The following is a 17,588-nucleotide window of genomic DNA, read 5'->3' on the forward strand; positions in this document are numbered from 1 at the left end:
TTATAATAACTAAAAACAAAGTAAGCACAATAAAGATAAATAATAATACTAGTAATCACAACAAAAAAGATATAAAATAAATGTAAAAAATAAGAATAACTACAAAGAAGTAAGACAGGCAATTAACAGTAAAAAGAAAGCATTTGCTCTACTAAAGCAGGATGGCACCATTGAAGCTCTAAAAAACTATAGGGAGAAAAATACTTTATCTAAAAAACTAACTAAAGCTGCCAAAAAGGAAACAGAGAAGCACATTGCTAAGGAGAGTAAAACTAATCCCAAACTGTTCTTCAACTATATCAATAGTAAAAGAATAAAAACTGAAAATGTAGGCCCCTTAAACAATAGTGAGGAAAGAAGGGTTGTAGATGACAAGGAAAAAGCTAACATATTAAACACCTTCTTCTCCACGGTATTCACGGTGGAAAATGAAATGCTAGTTGAAATCCCAAGAAACAATGAAAACCCTATATTAAGGGTCACCAATCTAACCCAAGAAGAGGTGCGAAACCGGCTAAATAAGATTAAAATAGATAAATCTCCGGGTCCGGATGGCATACACCCACGAGTACTAAGAGAACTAAGTAATGTAATAGACAAGCCATTATTTCTTATTTTTAGGGACTCTATAGCGACGGGGTCTGTTCCGCAGGACTGGCGCATAGCAAATGTGGTGCCAATATTCAAAAAGGGCTCTAAAAGTGAACCTGGAATTAATAGGCCAGTAAGTCTAACCTCTACTGTTGGTAAAATATTTGAAGGGTTTCTGAAGGATGTTATTCTGGATTATCTCAATGAGAATAACTGTTTAACTCCATATCAGCATGGGTTTATGAGAAATCGCTCCTGTCAAACCAATCTAATCAGTTTTTATGAAGAGGTAAGCTATAGGCTGGACCACGGTGAGTCATTGGACGTGGTATATCTCGATTTTTCCAAAGCATTTGATACCGTGCCGCACAAGAGGTTGGTACACAAAATGAGAATGCTTGGTCTGGGGGAAAATGTGTGTAAATGGGTTAGTAACTGGCTTAGTGATAGAAAGCAGAGGGTGGTTATAAATGGTATAGTCTCTAACTGGGTCGCTGTGACCAGTGGGGACCGCAGGGGTCGGTATTGGGACCTGTTCTCTGCAACATATTCATTAATGATCTGGTAGAAGGTCTACACAGTAAAATATTGATATTTGCAGATGATACAAAACTATGTAAAGCAGTTAATACAAGAGAAGATAGTATTCTGCTACAGATGGATCTGGATAAGTTGGAAACTTGGGCTGAAAGGTGGCAGATGAGGTTTAACAATGATAAATGTAAGGTTATACACATGGGAAGAAGGAATCAATATCACCATTACACACTGAACGGGAAACCACTGGGTAAATCTGACAGGGAGAAGGACTTGGGGATCCTAGTTAATGATAAACTTACCTGGAGCAGCCAGTGCCAGGCCGCAGCTGCCAAGGCAAACAGGATCATGGGGTGCATTAAAAGAGGTCTGGATACACATGATGAGAGCATTATACTGCCTCTGTACAAATCCCTAGTTAGACCGCACATGGAGTACTGTGTCCAGTTTTGGGCACCGGTGCTCAAGAAGGATATAATGGAACTAGAGAGAGTACAAAGGAGGGCAACAAAATTAATAAAGGGTATGGGAGAACTACAATACCCAGATAGATTAGCGAAATTAGGATTATTTAGTCTAGAAAAAAGACGACTGAGGGTCGATCTAATAACCATGTATAAGTATATAAGGGGACAATACAAATATCTCGCTGAGGATCTGTTTATACCAAGGAAGGTGACGGGCACAAGGGGGCATTCTCTGCGTCTGGAGGAGAGAAGGTTTTTCCACCAAAATAGAAGAGGATTCTTTACTGTTAGGGCAGTGAGAATCTGGAATTGCTTGCCTGAGGAGGTGGTGATGGCGAACTCAGTTGAGGGGTTCAAGAGAGGCCTGGATGTCTTCCTGGAGCAGAACAATATTGTATCATACAATTATTAGGTTCTGTAGAAGGACGTAGATCTGGGGATTTATTATGATGGAATATAGGCTGAACTGGATGGACAAATGTCTTTTTTCGGCCTTACTAACTATGTAACTATGTATTAATAAAATAAATGTACTTATAAGAAAAAAAAGATACAATTTATATTTATAATAATAAAGGTAAAAAAACACCCTAATATTGAACTATTGCACTAAATAGATAAAATAATAAATGTAACAAATTTTAAAAAGGATGAAATAGCACTGCGGCTGCGGTCACATTAGCACACATCCTCTCCTCCGGGAGTTGGATCCGTATCTGGTGCGGAGAAGAAGTTTTCTCCATCTTGTCCATTGTGTGTCTGCAGATGTCAGACTGCACTCACAGGTCATCAGAGTGCAGTCCTAGGTTTTCCACACACTCGTAGACCTGAATAGGCAAGTGACATCCGATATGTGGAGCAAATCGCACAATGCAAACACTTTTTTGGCATGTCGCATCAGCATGAGAAAAATGTGCCGATCTGCACTGCCCCATAGAATGGCGCTGGTCTGAGTGCTGTCCCATAAGACTTCACATAGCACTCGGTCATATCATCCAAGTGCCGTCCAACTTTTTCCACGAACGCATTGACTTACATAGTGAAGTACAATCCAAATATTGGATCAAACTTGGGCATGCAGCGATTTTGTCCTCAGACAGGTGCGGCCCCATAGAATAACATTGGACGGAGTGCGATCAGTGGTCCGTACACAGGTGCGGCCCCATAGAATAACATTGGACGGAGTGCGATCAGTCGTCTGTACCTGACCTAAGGCGGCGGAGTTCAGATCAGGAGACCCTCAGCCAATCCATATATTGGGGTCAGCCTTATGACCATGCAACAGGGATGTGTGAATTTGGTCTAATAAAATGGGTGTAATAAAAAGTAATGATAAACATCAATACTATTATTAATAAAAAGAGAAATCCTCAACACCATAAAAGTAAAATCTATGTGATGATGCAGGAAATCTAGGCTGGGGATAATAAGGAAGAAAGAACAGTAACAATAAGCCGCCACAATGGCTCCTGGAATCATCTGCTGCTACATGTGCAGGTCCAGCCCCGGCCACAGGCCGCTCCCGGCTCAGCCCTAGCACGCAGTCACGGGTACAGCATGAGCTCTGCAGTCACACGGAGGACACGGTCACATTTTTGGGACATGGGAGGGGAAAAAAAAAAAGCAATAAACAGAAGAAGAGGGAAAAGCAGGGCGGAAACTAATCCAATAATCCGACACAAACAAGTCCAGGAATAATGCGCCATCTGACAATGCGCCGATTGTGAGCGCATGGCGGGTGCACTTATGTAATGTGGACCGGGGTCACAGAGCACGTAGGTTCACGGAGAGTCAGGGAGATAGTCTCCAAAATTGTACCTATGGACAGGAACATTCCTTTAATTTGGCAACAATGGGAATTTAAAAGGAATTGTACAGGAAAAGCACACCCGCTTTAAGAAAAAGCTCCAGGATGCATTCTGTTCAATTCTACCGAGTTGCAATACCAGACTAAACCCATGGTCAGGAGGAGGCGCTGTGCATGAAAAAGCCAATGATCTTGTTTTTTTAAATCTATGCCGGATTGTCAGATATAACCACTAAATCTTCCCCTTTTCTAATTTGGTTTTCTCGGATCAGACTTCAGCCTCCAGTTCGTTGATCTTATGCAGTTTTCAGTTTTGGACAGAGACCAGATCATAAACATATTATATTGGGCAGGTCCCAGTTTAATGCATATGTAGGAGTGTAGCACATGGCTGGCCACAAGCTTGCTGATTCCAATAACATTGGGATACTCCCATAACCGCTTCCATAAACAGAGAACAGTTCGTTTTACAAAAATTAGTGGTGTTAAAATGGACACTTTTCAGAATTCAAGTCCCCAGTGAAAAGTCTGTGCAGACACTGAACAAGCAGGGGATGCTGGAAGATTCCAGCTCTGAAGGTGCAGAATTATGCAGCTCATCCTATGGGGGACATGCTGGGGAAGCAGAGGTTCATGTCCTTTATTAACGAGTGGTAATCTGTGCATGAGTACCCACCAGAGAGGATAGGGCAGACCCTTTTTATAATATATTGGATTATCAGGATTTCTGGACCATGATGATTTGTTCTCCATCTGCAAACAGCACCATGGACATTGGGGTGTAGCCAGCGGTGTAACACAAACCTTGAGAACCCCAATGCAGAATCTCCAACACGGCCCCAACTCTTACCGCTCTAATAGTCATAGTCTTCCCATAAGGAACATTGGGGCTCGATTTTCGAACAAATCAGGCCAGACATGTCACTGGAAGACAGGATCACCAAGCTGTAACTTGTGGACACGTCATACACAGAAAGCAATCAGTGGTCAGAAGAATAGGAGGAACAAGGCGAAGGGGACGACCAGGAACCTGATGGCAGGATACTATCAAGACAAAAGTGGAGAAGACCCTGGTGACCGATCTAGGCTGCACAAGATCCGTCTTCCTACAGATCGTTCACCCATCAAGTCTCCATGGGTCAAGATCCAGCCGAAGGCCGTTAAATAAAGGTCTCTGGTGCCGGGTGTGACTGCAGCCCATGCGCCCGGTGTAAAGGTGCCACAGTCTGGATACAAGGCTTGGCGGTGACCTGGTTACAGATCAGGATCAGATGGACAATTGTATTTTCTTTTTAATGCAAAATTCAGAGTCGGGGTGACTTGCGATTTGGGGTTCGGCCCACGGCACAGATCTATTGGGGGTGACGCAGTGTGTAGTGATCTGGGATGGGGGAGGGCGCTCTTCCTACTGGCGTCAGGTCACAGCCCAGCGTGTTTAATCCTCCGCTCCATCAATGAAACCCTGTGCATTAAGCCGGATTGTGTCTGTGCCGAGCGCTGGTTATATAATGTGAGCTCAGGAGCCGGCACATGCACGGCCGGGCGGACAACTGACGTTACAGCGATTACCAGCTGTGCACTGACAGCAATTGCCGGGCAGCTGGTCTCCGCCACATGGACCGGAGCGGCTCTAGGACGGCCGGCACTGCCACTCACATGGACTTAAAGGGGAACTCTGCAGAAAGGAAGAGGTTATCTGAAAACTTCCTAAAGGTGGTCATGGCGGGGCCACATTACAAGCCTTGCAATGGGGGCCCCAATGATGAAGGCCCCTAGAGGAGAGACCTGAAATAACAGAAAAGCAAGAAAATCATTCCTGGAAATCCCCCTCAAGATAGAACTTTCTGCAACGAAAAAAGGAAATTGTATGTAGACAAAAAAAAAAAGTTGTGGTTTGGCATCAAAGTCCTGTTCATGGTCATAAAGGGACGTGCGCCTTAAAGGGTTTATTCCATGGGTATAACATTGCACCAGCGCTAGTCATCATCCCCCGCTGTGTCTGCACCATGGTGGGCACTCATCGACGCCACGCTGTGCTCCATGTCCCATCAAAGATCCCCCCTACAAACACGGAGCGATATGTGCCGCACAGGTAGCAATAACCCGAGGAGACAACCCATGACCTTACGTCCTATCCAGGGTCAGATGACCCATTGTCCGTCAACTTCAAGGAAATCCTCCCAGCAAAAAATAAAATAACCACAGAATCCAACCAAAGGTTTCCTGTGACAATCTAAAGCAAAGTGTGCACCGAATAACCAAGGAAATGACGATAAATTCATCGTTTTCTATAAATGTCCTTAGTTTCGGAACAAAACCTAAAATACCATAAGTCACCGGTGGCCCCGGATCTCCTAATATTCACTTCCCAGGAAGGGAAAATCATCATAGAACATTTCTAGATCTGTGGGACATTTCCAGCTCTGCTACATCACGGTGACTGTGCAGCGCCCCAGAGTCCTGGTCGTTGCAGTAATGTCGCTCTGCCACTAAGGGGAGTGATGTTACGTCTGACTGTACTAAAGGAGTTCACCTGACCAGGTAACACTCACACTACACTTCACACTCCGGCCACCAGGGGGGGGGTTCTATCTAGTAGGCCACTCCTCACACTCTGGTAAAACTGGGGGTTGGACAGGAAGAGAGAGAGAAGTAACTGGGAAGAGCTAGAGAGAGGACCTGTCAGGGATGGGATCCTGACAGATTCCCAAGAAAGGACAAAAAGTGAGAAGAAACAGGAATACAGCAAAGAGGCGATAGGACCAGAAGGAGTCGTGCTGTAAGATCGAGGCAACATCCTTCTGAGGCGCAAACAGTCGGTGGCCGGAACGCCGAGAAAGTAAGGGACTTTAAGCATTACTTCAAACCACGGCAGGATAGCCAATTATAGGTTGGCTGTCTCACTTAAACACCTAAGCAGACAACGGAGGCAGCTGTGGGAGAGGGGCGACTCTAGAGTCCCGGAAGAACTCCAGGCCTACCCCGTCATACGGGTGCGTCCTGCCATATCATCTGGGGACGGAGAGAACGAACATCAGAGACAGACAGAATAAGTTGTGAGGACTATCCTGGGGTGCTCAGCAGGCAAGGACTACAACACACAGGCGCTAGAAGGTAGACACTGATTCCCACCTGAAAAGGGAACTCCTGATGTGCCGTTGGACCGGCCGGTCTCAGCCAGTCCTGTTAACCGTACTCTGGATTGGGTCCCTCCAAACCTTCAGTAAACAAAAGGTAAAGAGACTGCAACCTGGTGTCCTCGTTATTTACTGTGACCGGCACCGCACCGCACTACCACCACCATCCACACCTTTCATTGGGCGCCCCTCAGCAGGGTCACGGAGCGGGTCTAGCCACCGTGACAACCCCAGAGCAGAGACTCAGAGGCCCGGTACCGGGTACCCCTCGGCCCTGCGGCAGTGGGGGCGCTACAACTTGGCGTCACGAACAGGATCTACTTAAGCCTGAAGAATCAGGTCATGTGTGCCTTGGAACTGTGATTTATTGTGCTTGGACTGTGACTTAGTGCAAAGACTGTGCATTGCCAATTGCTGCCAAGAGTTCCCGCCACAATTCGCCATTGCCGCGCACGGAGGGAGGAGCCTTAGCTTCGTGGGCGGAACCGGTCAAAAGAAGCGCGGAACGAGAAAGCGCGGTAAAGTGCCAACCCCGGAAGAGAAACTCCAACCTCCAGCAGGTTAGTGGGAGGAAGGGACAGCCATGTCTGAGTCAGGGGAAGCGGAGGCGGCGGTCGCGGCCGTGAACGCAGAGGCAGCTCCGGTCCCCTTAGCGGCTGTAGCCGCGGCCCTAATATCACCACCGGTGGCCGCAGAGCCCGCTGCCCCCATCAACCAGTCGGACACTGCCGCTACCACAAAGGCCATAATGCCCTTCTCTATGCCGTACCTGCCCGGAGCGGCCTGGCTCCCGCGATACTCCGGGGAGTCGCACACATTAACTGATTTTAAAGAGGGAATCTGCAGCCTTCTCGAGTTCTATCCCCTGACGGAGCCTCAGAAGGTTCATATGATAATCGGCCAACTCTTCGGGGCGGCTTTGAGGGAAGTGAAGTCCTGGCCCGCCGCGGATAAGGGGACTGCGCAGCAGGTTTTTGCAAAGCTCAAAGCCACTTTTAATACCCGCACTGCTACAGAAATTAAACTGACTTTCTATGGATGCAAACAGAGACCGCAGGATAGCTTACGGGACTATGCCCTTAATCTCCAGGAGGCGCTGCGGGCCATTAAGCAGAGTGACCCCGGCAGCATGCAAGATGAGGATAAACTCCTGAAAGAGCGGTTCATTGAGGGGCTCCTGTGCAGTCACCAAAGGGGCCAATTACACTTCCTGGCCATGCAGAATCCAGACTTGACTTTTGCGCAATTCAAGGATAAAGCTATCCAGGCGCTGCAGGAGCGACAACCCAGCCACACAATACCACCCAGGCGTCCCGCTCTCACATACCACCAGGAGGTGGCGCCGGATGCCCCAGTTGCCGCCCAGGCCGACGCCCAGAGCCTAGAGGACGACTCCCCTGCAGGACTCCGCCTCCAGATGCAGGAGCTGACCAAGAGCGTTGCTGCCCTGGCCCGGACGGTGCAGTCCCTACAGGAGGCCCCCAAGGAGAAGATCCAGCTGGCCTCCAGACCAGAAGATGTCCCCTGGATGCGACAGAGGAGGACTCCACCGACCAGAGGCCGGGACAGCGATCGCTTCCATCAGGACGGACGACCCATCTGCCGCCGCTGTCACCAGGTGGGCCACCTTGCAAGGTACTGTCCTTTAAACGAGCAACCCCTGGGGCAAAGGGCCAACCCCCAGGAGTAGGACGATCCGGCCCACAGCATTGGAGAGCCAAATACGTTGGAGGGCGACCAGTTCTTCCTGTTGTGATCGACGGTATCCCCATGAACGCTCTGCTGGACACCGGTTCTCAGGTGACGACTATGCCTTACGTGCTTTATAAACGGTATTGGGAGGACACCGATATTACTCGTGGCCCCGATGACGATTTCACCATCATAGCCAGTAATGGTCAGCCGTTGCCACAAGTGGGATATAAAGAGGTCACCATCAAGGTAGGGCGGGTGGAACTGAAGGCCCAAGGGATTGTAATTGTTGATATTGACCGCCGTGAATGTAATCCCATGATGACCATCGGTACTAATGTTATAGAAAATTGTCTTGCAGAAGTTATTGTTTTGTTGCAACAGGTAGCAGAAACCGCTGGCCATAGTGAACAATGTGCCCTGCAAAAAGAAATCAGAGCTCTGATGCAGAGACAGCAGGTAGAGCTGACTGGTGGTGAGATTGGTCGTGTCACTGTGAGTGATTCAAACCCCATCACGATACCCCCCAGGAGTGAGATGTTAATATGGTGTCGGGCAGCCATAGGCCTCAGGGGTAAGGACTACCAGGCCTTGGTAGAACCCGTATACTCAGACAATAGGCCTACTATCCTGACAGCCCGGGGGGTGGTCGACGTCCGCCAAGGGAGGGTGCCCGTACGTGTCCTCAATTGTGGGGAGGAAGAGGTTCACCTCACCAAGTATGCCACGCTCGCCAAACTGTTTGTTGTCAATAATAGTGTGATACAGACACCTGAACCCTTAGTCCCGTCAAATGTGGCGGAGGACAACGGTTCTGCAGGGCACTCGAAAGATTGGTGTCAGGAATTGCATGTGGGCACTGACTCTACCCCAGCCCATCAGAAACAGGGGGCCTACAGGGTGGTTCACGAGTACGAGCAGGTATTCAGCAAACACCCCTTAGATTTTGGACAGGTGAAAGGGATCCAACATCACATCCCCACGGGAGATCACCGGCCCATAAAAGAGAGATACCGCCCTGTACCCCCAGCTCATTACCAGTGTGCCAAGGACATGTTGCGAGAAATGAAGGAGGCTGGGGTGGTGAGAGACAGTTGTAGCCCCTGGGCAGCTCCATTAGTCCTTGTTAAAAAGAAAGATGGCACAATGAGGATGTGCGTTGATTACAGGCAGTTGAATCGCATTACACATAAGGATGCATACCCACTGCCCAGGATAGAGGAGTCTCTGGCTGCCTTAAAATCTGCTAACTACTTCTCTACCTTAGATCTCACCAGTGGGTACTGGCAGGTTCCCGTGGCGGAGGCGGACAAAGAGAAGACGGCCTTCACGACACCGATGGGTCTCTGCGAATTCAACTACATGCCCTTCGGATTGTGCAATGCCCCGGGAACGTTCCAGAGGATGATGGAGTGCTGTCTGGGGCACAAGAACTTTGAAACCGTATTGCTGTATTTGGATGATGTCATTGTCTTCTCTAAGACCTACGAAGACCATCTGAAGCACCTGGCTGAGGTGTTTGAAGCCCTGTCCAAATTCGGCTTAAAGGTGAAACCGTCCAAGTGTCATCTGCTCAAACCTAAAGTGCAGTACCTGGGCCATGTGGTGAGCGCTGAAGGAGTGGCCCCAGACCCCGACAAGGTCACAGTGATCAAGGACTGGCCAAAGCCTAGTGACCTCCACGAAGTCCGGCAGTTCCTCGGGCTGGTAGGCTATTACCGGAGGTTCATTAAGGACTTCACCAAGAAGGCCGCGCCCTTGCAAAACCTGTTGGTGGGCCAATCAAAGAAGACCAAGGGGAGGAATACCCCATTTGATTGGAACGAGGGGCTGGAGGAATCCTTCACTTGCTTAAAGTCGGCACTGACGGGAGAAGAGGTACTGGCCTACCCCGAATACGACCAACCGTTTGTGCTGTACACGGATGCTAGCAATGTAGGATTGGGAGCAGTGCTGTCCCAGGTCCAGAAAGGCAAGGAGAGGGTAATTGCTTATGCCAGCAGGAAGCTCCGTCCCACGGAAAGGAACCCTGACAACTACAGTTCCTTTAAGCTGGAATTCCTTGCCATCGTCTGGGCAGTGACAGAGAGGTTCAAACACTACCTGGCCTCAGCGAAATTCACCGTCTTCACGGATAACAATCCGCTAACGCATCTGGATACCGCCAAACTTGGGGCCTTGGAGCAGCGGTGGATGGCCCGGCTGTCCAACTACGACTTCACCATCAAGTACCGGGCAGGACACAAGAATGCCAATGCCGATGCCTTGTCTCGAATGCCCAATTTGCCAGAAACGGGGGAAGACCCGGAGGCGCTTGAAGAGGTGGAGCTGCCTGCATTCCATCGCCCCAAAGCCACTCAGAACTCCCATCATGTGAAGAACAGGCACAAGAACCAACCGGATGCCACGCTGAATCCCCTGCCCCATCACGGATGGGCGGAAACCCAGGATGGTGACCCCGCGGTCCTTGGGGTGAAAGAGCTCTTGACGCAGGCAGGATTGCATCCCGGCCCAGATGATCTACAGGAGACCCAACAGCTGTGGAAGGGGAGAAGCAAACTGTTTATCCATGATGGCAAGCTGTGCCGGAGAAGCATCGACCCACGTACTCACGAATTGGTATGGCAGATAGTAGTGCCAAGGCGAGATGCGCCCATGGTTCTAGGAGCCTACCACGATGGAGCCGGACACTTCGGGTGGAAGAAGCTGGAGAGTCTACTCCGAGGGAGGTTCTATTGGATTGGCATGAAGAGAGCCGTTGAGAAGTGGTGTCGAGAGTGCGGTCCATGTAGCCTACGCAGGAGGGACCGTGGCAGCCAACGGGCTCCCTTGCAGCCTATCATCACCAGTCAGCCGCTCGAACTGGTCGCGCTGGACCATGTGAAGCTGACACCTAGCCGGTCAGGCTATGTCTACGCCCTTACCATTGTGGATCACTACTCCAGATTTTTGGTGGTTGTGCCTGTCAAGGATCTAACGGCCAGGACGGCCGCCAAGGCTCTCCAGCAGTATTTTTGTAGGCCCCATGGCTACCCGGAGAAGGTACTGACCGATCAGGGACCAGCATTCGAAGCGGAGGTGTTCCAAGAGTTCTGCCAACTGTACGGGTGTAAGAAGATCAGAACCACACCATACCATCCCCAAACCAATGGGATGTGCGAAAAGATGAACCAGGTGGTGATCGACTTACTAAAGACCTTGCCTGTAGAGGAACGGAGCCTGTGGCCAACGAAGTTGCCTGACTTGGTGGACATATATAATCACATCCCAGTAAATTCCACCAACTGCACTCCAGTGTTGTGAATTTGGTTTTTGGGCTCCCCCGGTGGTCACTGGTGGTACTGGACTTGTGTGCTTCACTTTCTCTGTTCACCTGTTTCCATCAGGATATGGGAGTATCCTATTTAGCCTTGCTGCTCAGTTATTCTAGTGCCGGCCATCAATGTAACCAGAGCCTTTCTGTTGCATGTTCCTGCTTCTAGACTACAATCAGCTAAGTTGGACTCTTAGTCCTAAGTTTGTTTTGCATTTTTGTTCCAGTTCACAGTTATGTTATTTTTCTGTAGCTGGAAGCTCTTGTGGGCCGAAATTGCCACTCCGGTGTCATGAGTTGACACATGAGTCTTAAAGTAATTTCGGGATGGTATTTTAATAGGGTTTTCAGCTGACCGTGAAGTTCCCTATTGTATCTTCTTGCTATCTAGTAAGCGGACCTCGCTTTGCTGAACCTACCTTCATACTGCATATGTCTTTTCCTCTGAACTCACCGTCAATATATGTGGGGGGCTTCTGTCTCCTTTTTGGGGGAATTTCCCTAGAGGTAAGCCAGGTCTGTCTTTTCCTCTATTAGGGTTAGTTAGTCCTCCGGCTGGCGCTAGGCGTCTAGGGATAAAACGTAGGTACGCCACCCGGCCACTGTTAGTTGTGTGGTAGGTTTAGCTCACGGTCAGCTCGAGATTCCATCACCCAAGAGCTGTTCTGTTATTTATGTTCTCTGACGTTCCCTTGCCATTGGGAACCATGACAGTATGGCCGGCCGTGTGTTAAAACCGTTGGCAGAAGAAAGGAGAGAAAAAGAAGTCTGCAGATTTTTTTTTTTTTTTTTTCCCTCGGAGCTTGCTCTATAGTTGACTTAGTTGCATTTCTGCTCTAATTGCAGCCTTTGTCTCTCTCTCTCCTTCTAATCCTTGAATGGCTCTGATCTCACCTGATTAAAATGGATCCTCAGAGTTTGGCTACAGGTTTGAATAATCTTGCTACGAAGGTTCAAAATTTACAGGATTTTGTTATTCATGCTCCTATATCTGAACCTAGAATTCCTATACCAGAATTTTTCTCCGGGGATAGATCTCGTTTCCTGAATTTCAAAAATAATTGTAAATTATTTCTTTCCCTGAGATCTCGCTCCGCTGGAGATCCCGCACAGCAGGTTAGGATAGTAATTTCCTTGCTGCGGGGTGACCCTCAAGACTGGGCATTTGCATTGGCACCCGGGGATCCTGCGTTGCTCAATGTGGATGCGTTTTTTCTGGCTTTGGGGTTGCTTTATGAGGAACCTAACTTAGAGATTCAGGCTGAAAAAGCCTTGATGGCCCTATCTCAAGGGCAAGATGAAGCTGAAATATACTGCCAAAAATTTCGTAAGTGGTCTGTGCTTACTCAGTGGAATGAGTGCGCCCTGGCGGCGAATTTCAGAGAGGGTCTCTCTGATGCCATTAAAGATGTTATGGTGGGGTTCCCTGCACCTACAGGTCTGAATGAGTCCATGACAATGGCTATTCAGATTGATCGGCGTTTGTGGGAGCGCAAACCTGTGCACCATTTGGCGGTGTCTTCTGAGAAGGCTCCAGAAAATATGCAATGTGATAGAATTCTGTCCAGAAGCGAACGGCAGAATTTTAGGCGAAAAAATGGGTTGTGCTTCTATTGTGGTGATTCAACTCATGTTATATCAGCATGCTCTAAACGTACAAAAAAGGTTGATAAGTCTATTTCAATTGGCACTTTACAGTCTAAGTTTATTCTGTCTGTGACCTTGATTTGTTCATTATCGTCAATTACCGCGGATGCCTATGTCGACTCTGGCGCCGCTTTGAGTCTAATGGATTGGTCCTTTGCCAGGCGCTGTGGGTTTGATCTAGAGCCTCTGGAAGTTCCTATACCTCTGAAGGGTATTGACTCTACACCATTGGCTAGTAATAAACCACAATACTGGACACAAGTGACTATGCGTATGAATCCAGACCATCAGGAGATGATTCGCTTCCTTGTGTTGTACAATCTACATGACGTTTTGGTGCTCGGATTACCATGGTTACAATCTCATAACCCAGTCCTTGACTGGAAAGCAATGTCTGTGTTAAGCTGGGGATGTCAGGGGGCTCATGGGGACGTACCTTTGGTTTCCATTTCGTCATCTATTCCCTCTGAGATTCCGGAATTTTTATCTGATTATCGTGATGTTTTTGAGGAGCCTAAGCTTGGTTCACTACCTCCTCACAGAGATTGCGATTGTGCCATAGATCTGATTCCGGGCAGTAAATTTCCAAAGGGTCGTTTATTTAATCTATCTGTACCTGAACATGCTGCTATGCGAGAATATATTAAGGAGTCCCTGGAAAAGGGACATATTCGTCCTTCTTCATCTCCCTTAGGAGCCGGTTTTTTCTTTGTATCTAAAAAAGATGGCTCTTTGAGGCCGTGTATTGATTATCGACTCTTGAATAAAATTACAGTCAAATATCAGTATCCTCTGCCACTGCTTACTGATTTGTTTGCTCGAATAAAAGGGGCTAAGTGGTTCTCTAAGATTGATCTCCGTGGGGCGTATAATTTGGTGCGAATTAAGCAGGGGGATGAGTGGAAAACCGCATTTAATACGCCCGAGGGCCATTTTGAGTATTTAGTAATGCCTTTTGGTCTTTCAAATGCCCCTTCAGTCTTTCAGTCCTTTATGCATGACATTTTCCGTGAATATTTGGATAAATTTATGATCGTGTATCTGGATGATATTTTGATTTTTTCGGATGACTGGGATTCTCATGTCCAACAGGTCAGGAGGGTTTTTCAGGTTTTGCGGGCTAATTCCTTGTGTGTGAAGGGTTCTAAGTGTATTTTTGGGGTTCAAAAGATTTCTTTTTTGGGGTACATTTTTTCCCCCTCTTCCATTGAGATGGATCCTGTCAAGGTTCGGGCTATTTGTGATTGGACGCAACCTTCTTCTCTTAAGAGCCTTCAGAAATTTTTGGGCTTTGCTAATTTTTATCGTCGATTTATAACTGGTTTTTCTGATGTTGCTAAACCTTTGACTGATTTGACCAAAAAGGGTGCTGATGTTGCTGATTGGTCCCCTGCTGCTGTGGAGGCCTTTCGGGAGCTTAAGCGCCGCTTTTCTTCCGCCCCTGTGTTGCGTCAGCCTGATGTTACTCTTCCTTTTCAGGTTGAGGTCGATGCTTCCGAGATCGGAGCTGGGGCGGTCTTGTCGCAGAAAAGTTCTGACTGCTCCGTGATGAGACCTTGTGCGTTCTTTTCTCGAAAATTTTCGCCCGCCGAGCGAAATTATGATATTGGTAATCGGGAGCTTTTGGCTATGAAGTGGGCTTTTGAGGAGTGGCGTCATTGGCTTGAGGGGGCTAGACATCAGGTGGTGGTATTGACCGATCACAAGAATTTGATTTATCTTGAGTCTGCCAGGCGCCTGAATCCTAGACAGGCGCGCTGGTCGTTGTTTTTCTCTCGGTTTAATTTTGTGGTCTCATACTTACCAGGTTCTAAAAATGTGAAGGCGGATGCCCTTTCTAGGAGTTTTGAGCCTGATTCCCCTGGTGATTCTGAACCTACAGGTATCCTTAAGGATGGGGTGATATTATCTGCTGTTTCCCCAGACCTGCGACGGGCTTTGCAGGAGTTTCAGGCGGATAGACCTGATCGTTGCCCGCCTGGTAGACTGTTTGTTCCTGATGATTGGACCAGTAGAGTCATCTCGGAGGTTCATTCTTCTGTGTTGGCAGGTCATCCCGGGATCTTTGGTACCAGGGATTTGGTGGCTAGGTCCTTCTGGTGGCCTTCCCTGTCTCGAGATGTACGAGTTTTTGTGCAGTCTTGTGATGTTTGTGCTCGGGCCAAACCTTGTTGTTCTCGGGCTAGCGGATTGTTGTTATCTTTGCCTATTCCGAAGAGGCCTTGGACTCACATCTCTATGGATTTTATTTCTGATCTCCCTGTTTCTCAGAAAATGTCTGTCATCTGGGTGGTGTGTGACCGTTTTTCTAAGATGGTTCATTTGGTGCCCTTGCCTAAGTTGCCTTCCTCATCCGAGTTGGTTCCTCTGTTTTTTCAAAATGTGGTTCGCTTGCATGGTATTCCGGAGAATATCGTTTCTGACAGGGGGACCCAGTTCGTGTCTAGATTTTGGCGGGCGTTCTGTGCTAGGATGGGCATTGATTTGTCTTTTTCGTCTGCGTTCCATCCTCAGACTAATGGCCAGACTGAGCGAACGAATCAGACCTTGGAGACTTATTTGAGGTGTTTTGTGTCTGCGGATCAGGATGACTGGGTTGCCTTTTTGCCGTTGGCGGAGTTTGCCCTCAATAATTGGGCTAGTTCTGCCACTTTGGTTTCTCCTTTTTTTTGCAATTCGGGGTTTCATCCTCGTTTTTCTTCCGGTCAGGTGGAGTCTTCGGATTGTCCTGGAGTGGATACTGTGGTGGATAGGTTGCATCGGATTTGGGGACAGGTGGTGGACAATTTGGAGTTGTCCCAGGAAAAGACTCGGCATTTTGCTAACCGCCGTCGTCGTGTTGGTCCTCGTCTTCGTGTTGGGGACTTGGTGTGGTTGTCTTCTCGTTTTGTCCCTATGAGGGTTTCTTCTCCTAAGTTTAAGCCTCGGTTCATCGGCCCGTATAAGATTTTGGAGATTCTTAACCCCGTGTCCTTTCGATTGGACCTCCCAGCATCTTTTTCTATCCATAATGTCTTCCATCGGTCATTATTGCGCAGGTATGAGGTACCGGTTGTGCCTTCCGTTGAGCCTCCCGCTCCGGTGTTGGTTGAGGGTGAATTGGAGTACGTTGTGGAGAAGATCTTGGACTCCCGTGTTTCCAGACGGAAACTTCAGTATCTGGTCAAGTGGAAGGGCTACGGTCAGGAGGATAATTCTTGGGTGACAGCCTCTGATGTTCATGCCTCTGATTTGGTCCGTGCCTTTCATAGGGCTCATCCTGATCGCCCTGGTGGTTCTTGTGAGGGTTCGGTGCCCCCTCCTTGAGGGGGGGGGTACTGTTGTGAATTTGTTTTTTGGGCTCCCCCGGTGGTCACTGGTGGTACTGGACTTGTGTGCTTCACTTTCTCTGTTCACCTGTTTCCATCAGGATATGGGAGTATCCTATTTAGCCTTGCTGCTCAGTTATTCTAGTGCCGGCCATCAATGTAACCAGAGCCTTTCTGTTGCATGTTCCTGCTTCTAGACTACAATCAGCTAAGTTGGACTCTTAGTCCTAAGTTTGTTTTGCATTTTTGTTCCAGTTCACAGTTATGTTATTTTTCTGTAGCTGGAAGCTCTTGTGGGCCGAAATTGCCACTCCGGTGTCATGAGTTGACACATGAGTCTTAAAGTAATTTCGGGATGGTATTTTAATAGGGTTTTCAGCTGACCGTGAAGTTCCCTATTGTATCTTCTTGCTATCTAGTAAGCGGACCTCGCTTTGCTGAACCTACCTTCATACTGCATATGTCTTTTCCTCTGAACTCACCGTCAATATATGTGGGGGGCTTCTGTCTCCTTTTTGGGGGAATTTCCCTAGAGGTAAGCCAGGTCTGTCTTTTCCTCTATTAGGGTTAGTTAGTCCTCCGGCTGGCGCTAGGCGTCTAGGGATAAAACGTAGGTACGCCACCCGGCCACTGTTAGTTGTGTGGTAGGTTTAGCTCACGGTCAGCTTGAGATTCCATCACCCAAGAGCTGTTCTGTTATTTATGTTCTCTGACGTTCCCTTGCCATTGGGAACCATGACACTCCAGCATACCTAATGTGAGGAAGGTCTAGCAAGTTACCCGTTGATCTGGACATGGGGGTCCTAACCCCCGAAGACACATCGCCAGAGGGCGATTGGGATACCGAGAGGCGGCAAAGGTACCGCAAGGTACAAGAATGCGTGAAAAGAAGCCTTGCTCAGGCCAGGCAAAAGCAGGAATGAGACTACAACCAGCATGCCCCTGCAATTCCTTTGCCACCTGGTGAGCACGTACTCAAACGAAAGAGGAGGCTACACAAACTCGACGACCAATGGGAAGCAGAACCGTATACCGTCCTGCCATCCGATTTTGACAACACGAAGGTTTGCCTCATCAGCAAGGATGGAG

At 48.2% G+C, this 17,588-nt stretch overlaps 1 long non-coding RNA gene across 1 annotated transcript in view; it reads left to right on the forward strand.

Annotated features, from left to right (window-relative positions):
• The window catches only part of LOC143787793 (uncharacterized), a 120,533-nt gene that overhangs the window by 29,360 nt on the left and 73,585 nt on the right, over window positions 1-17,588 (forward strand). The window lies entirely within an intron of this gene.

The sequence above is a fragment of the Ranitomeya variabilis genome, chromosome 8 (assembly GCF_051348905.1).
Source record: "Ranitomeya variabilis isolate aRanVar5 chromosome 8, aRanVar5.hap1, whole genome shotgun sequence".
Taxonomy (NCBI): domain Eukaryota; kingdom Metazoa; phylum Chordata; class Amphibia; order Anura; family Dendrobatidae; genus Ranitomeya; species Ranitomeya variabilis.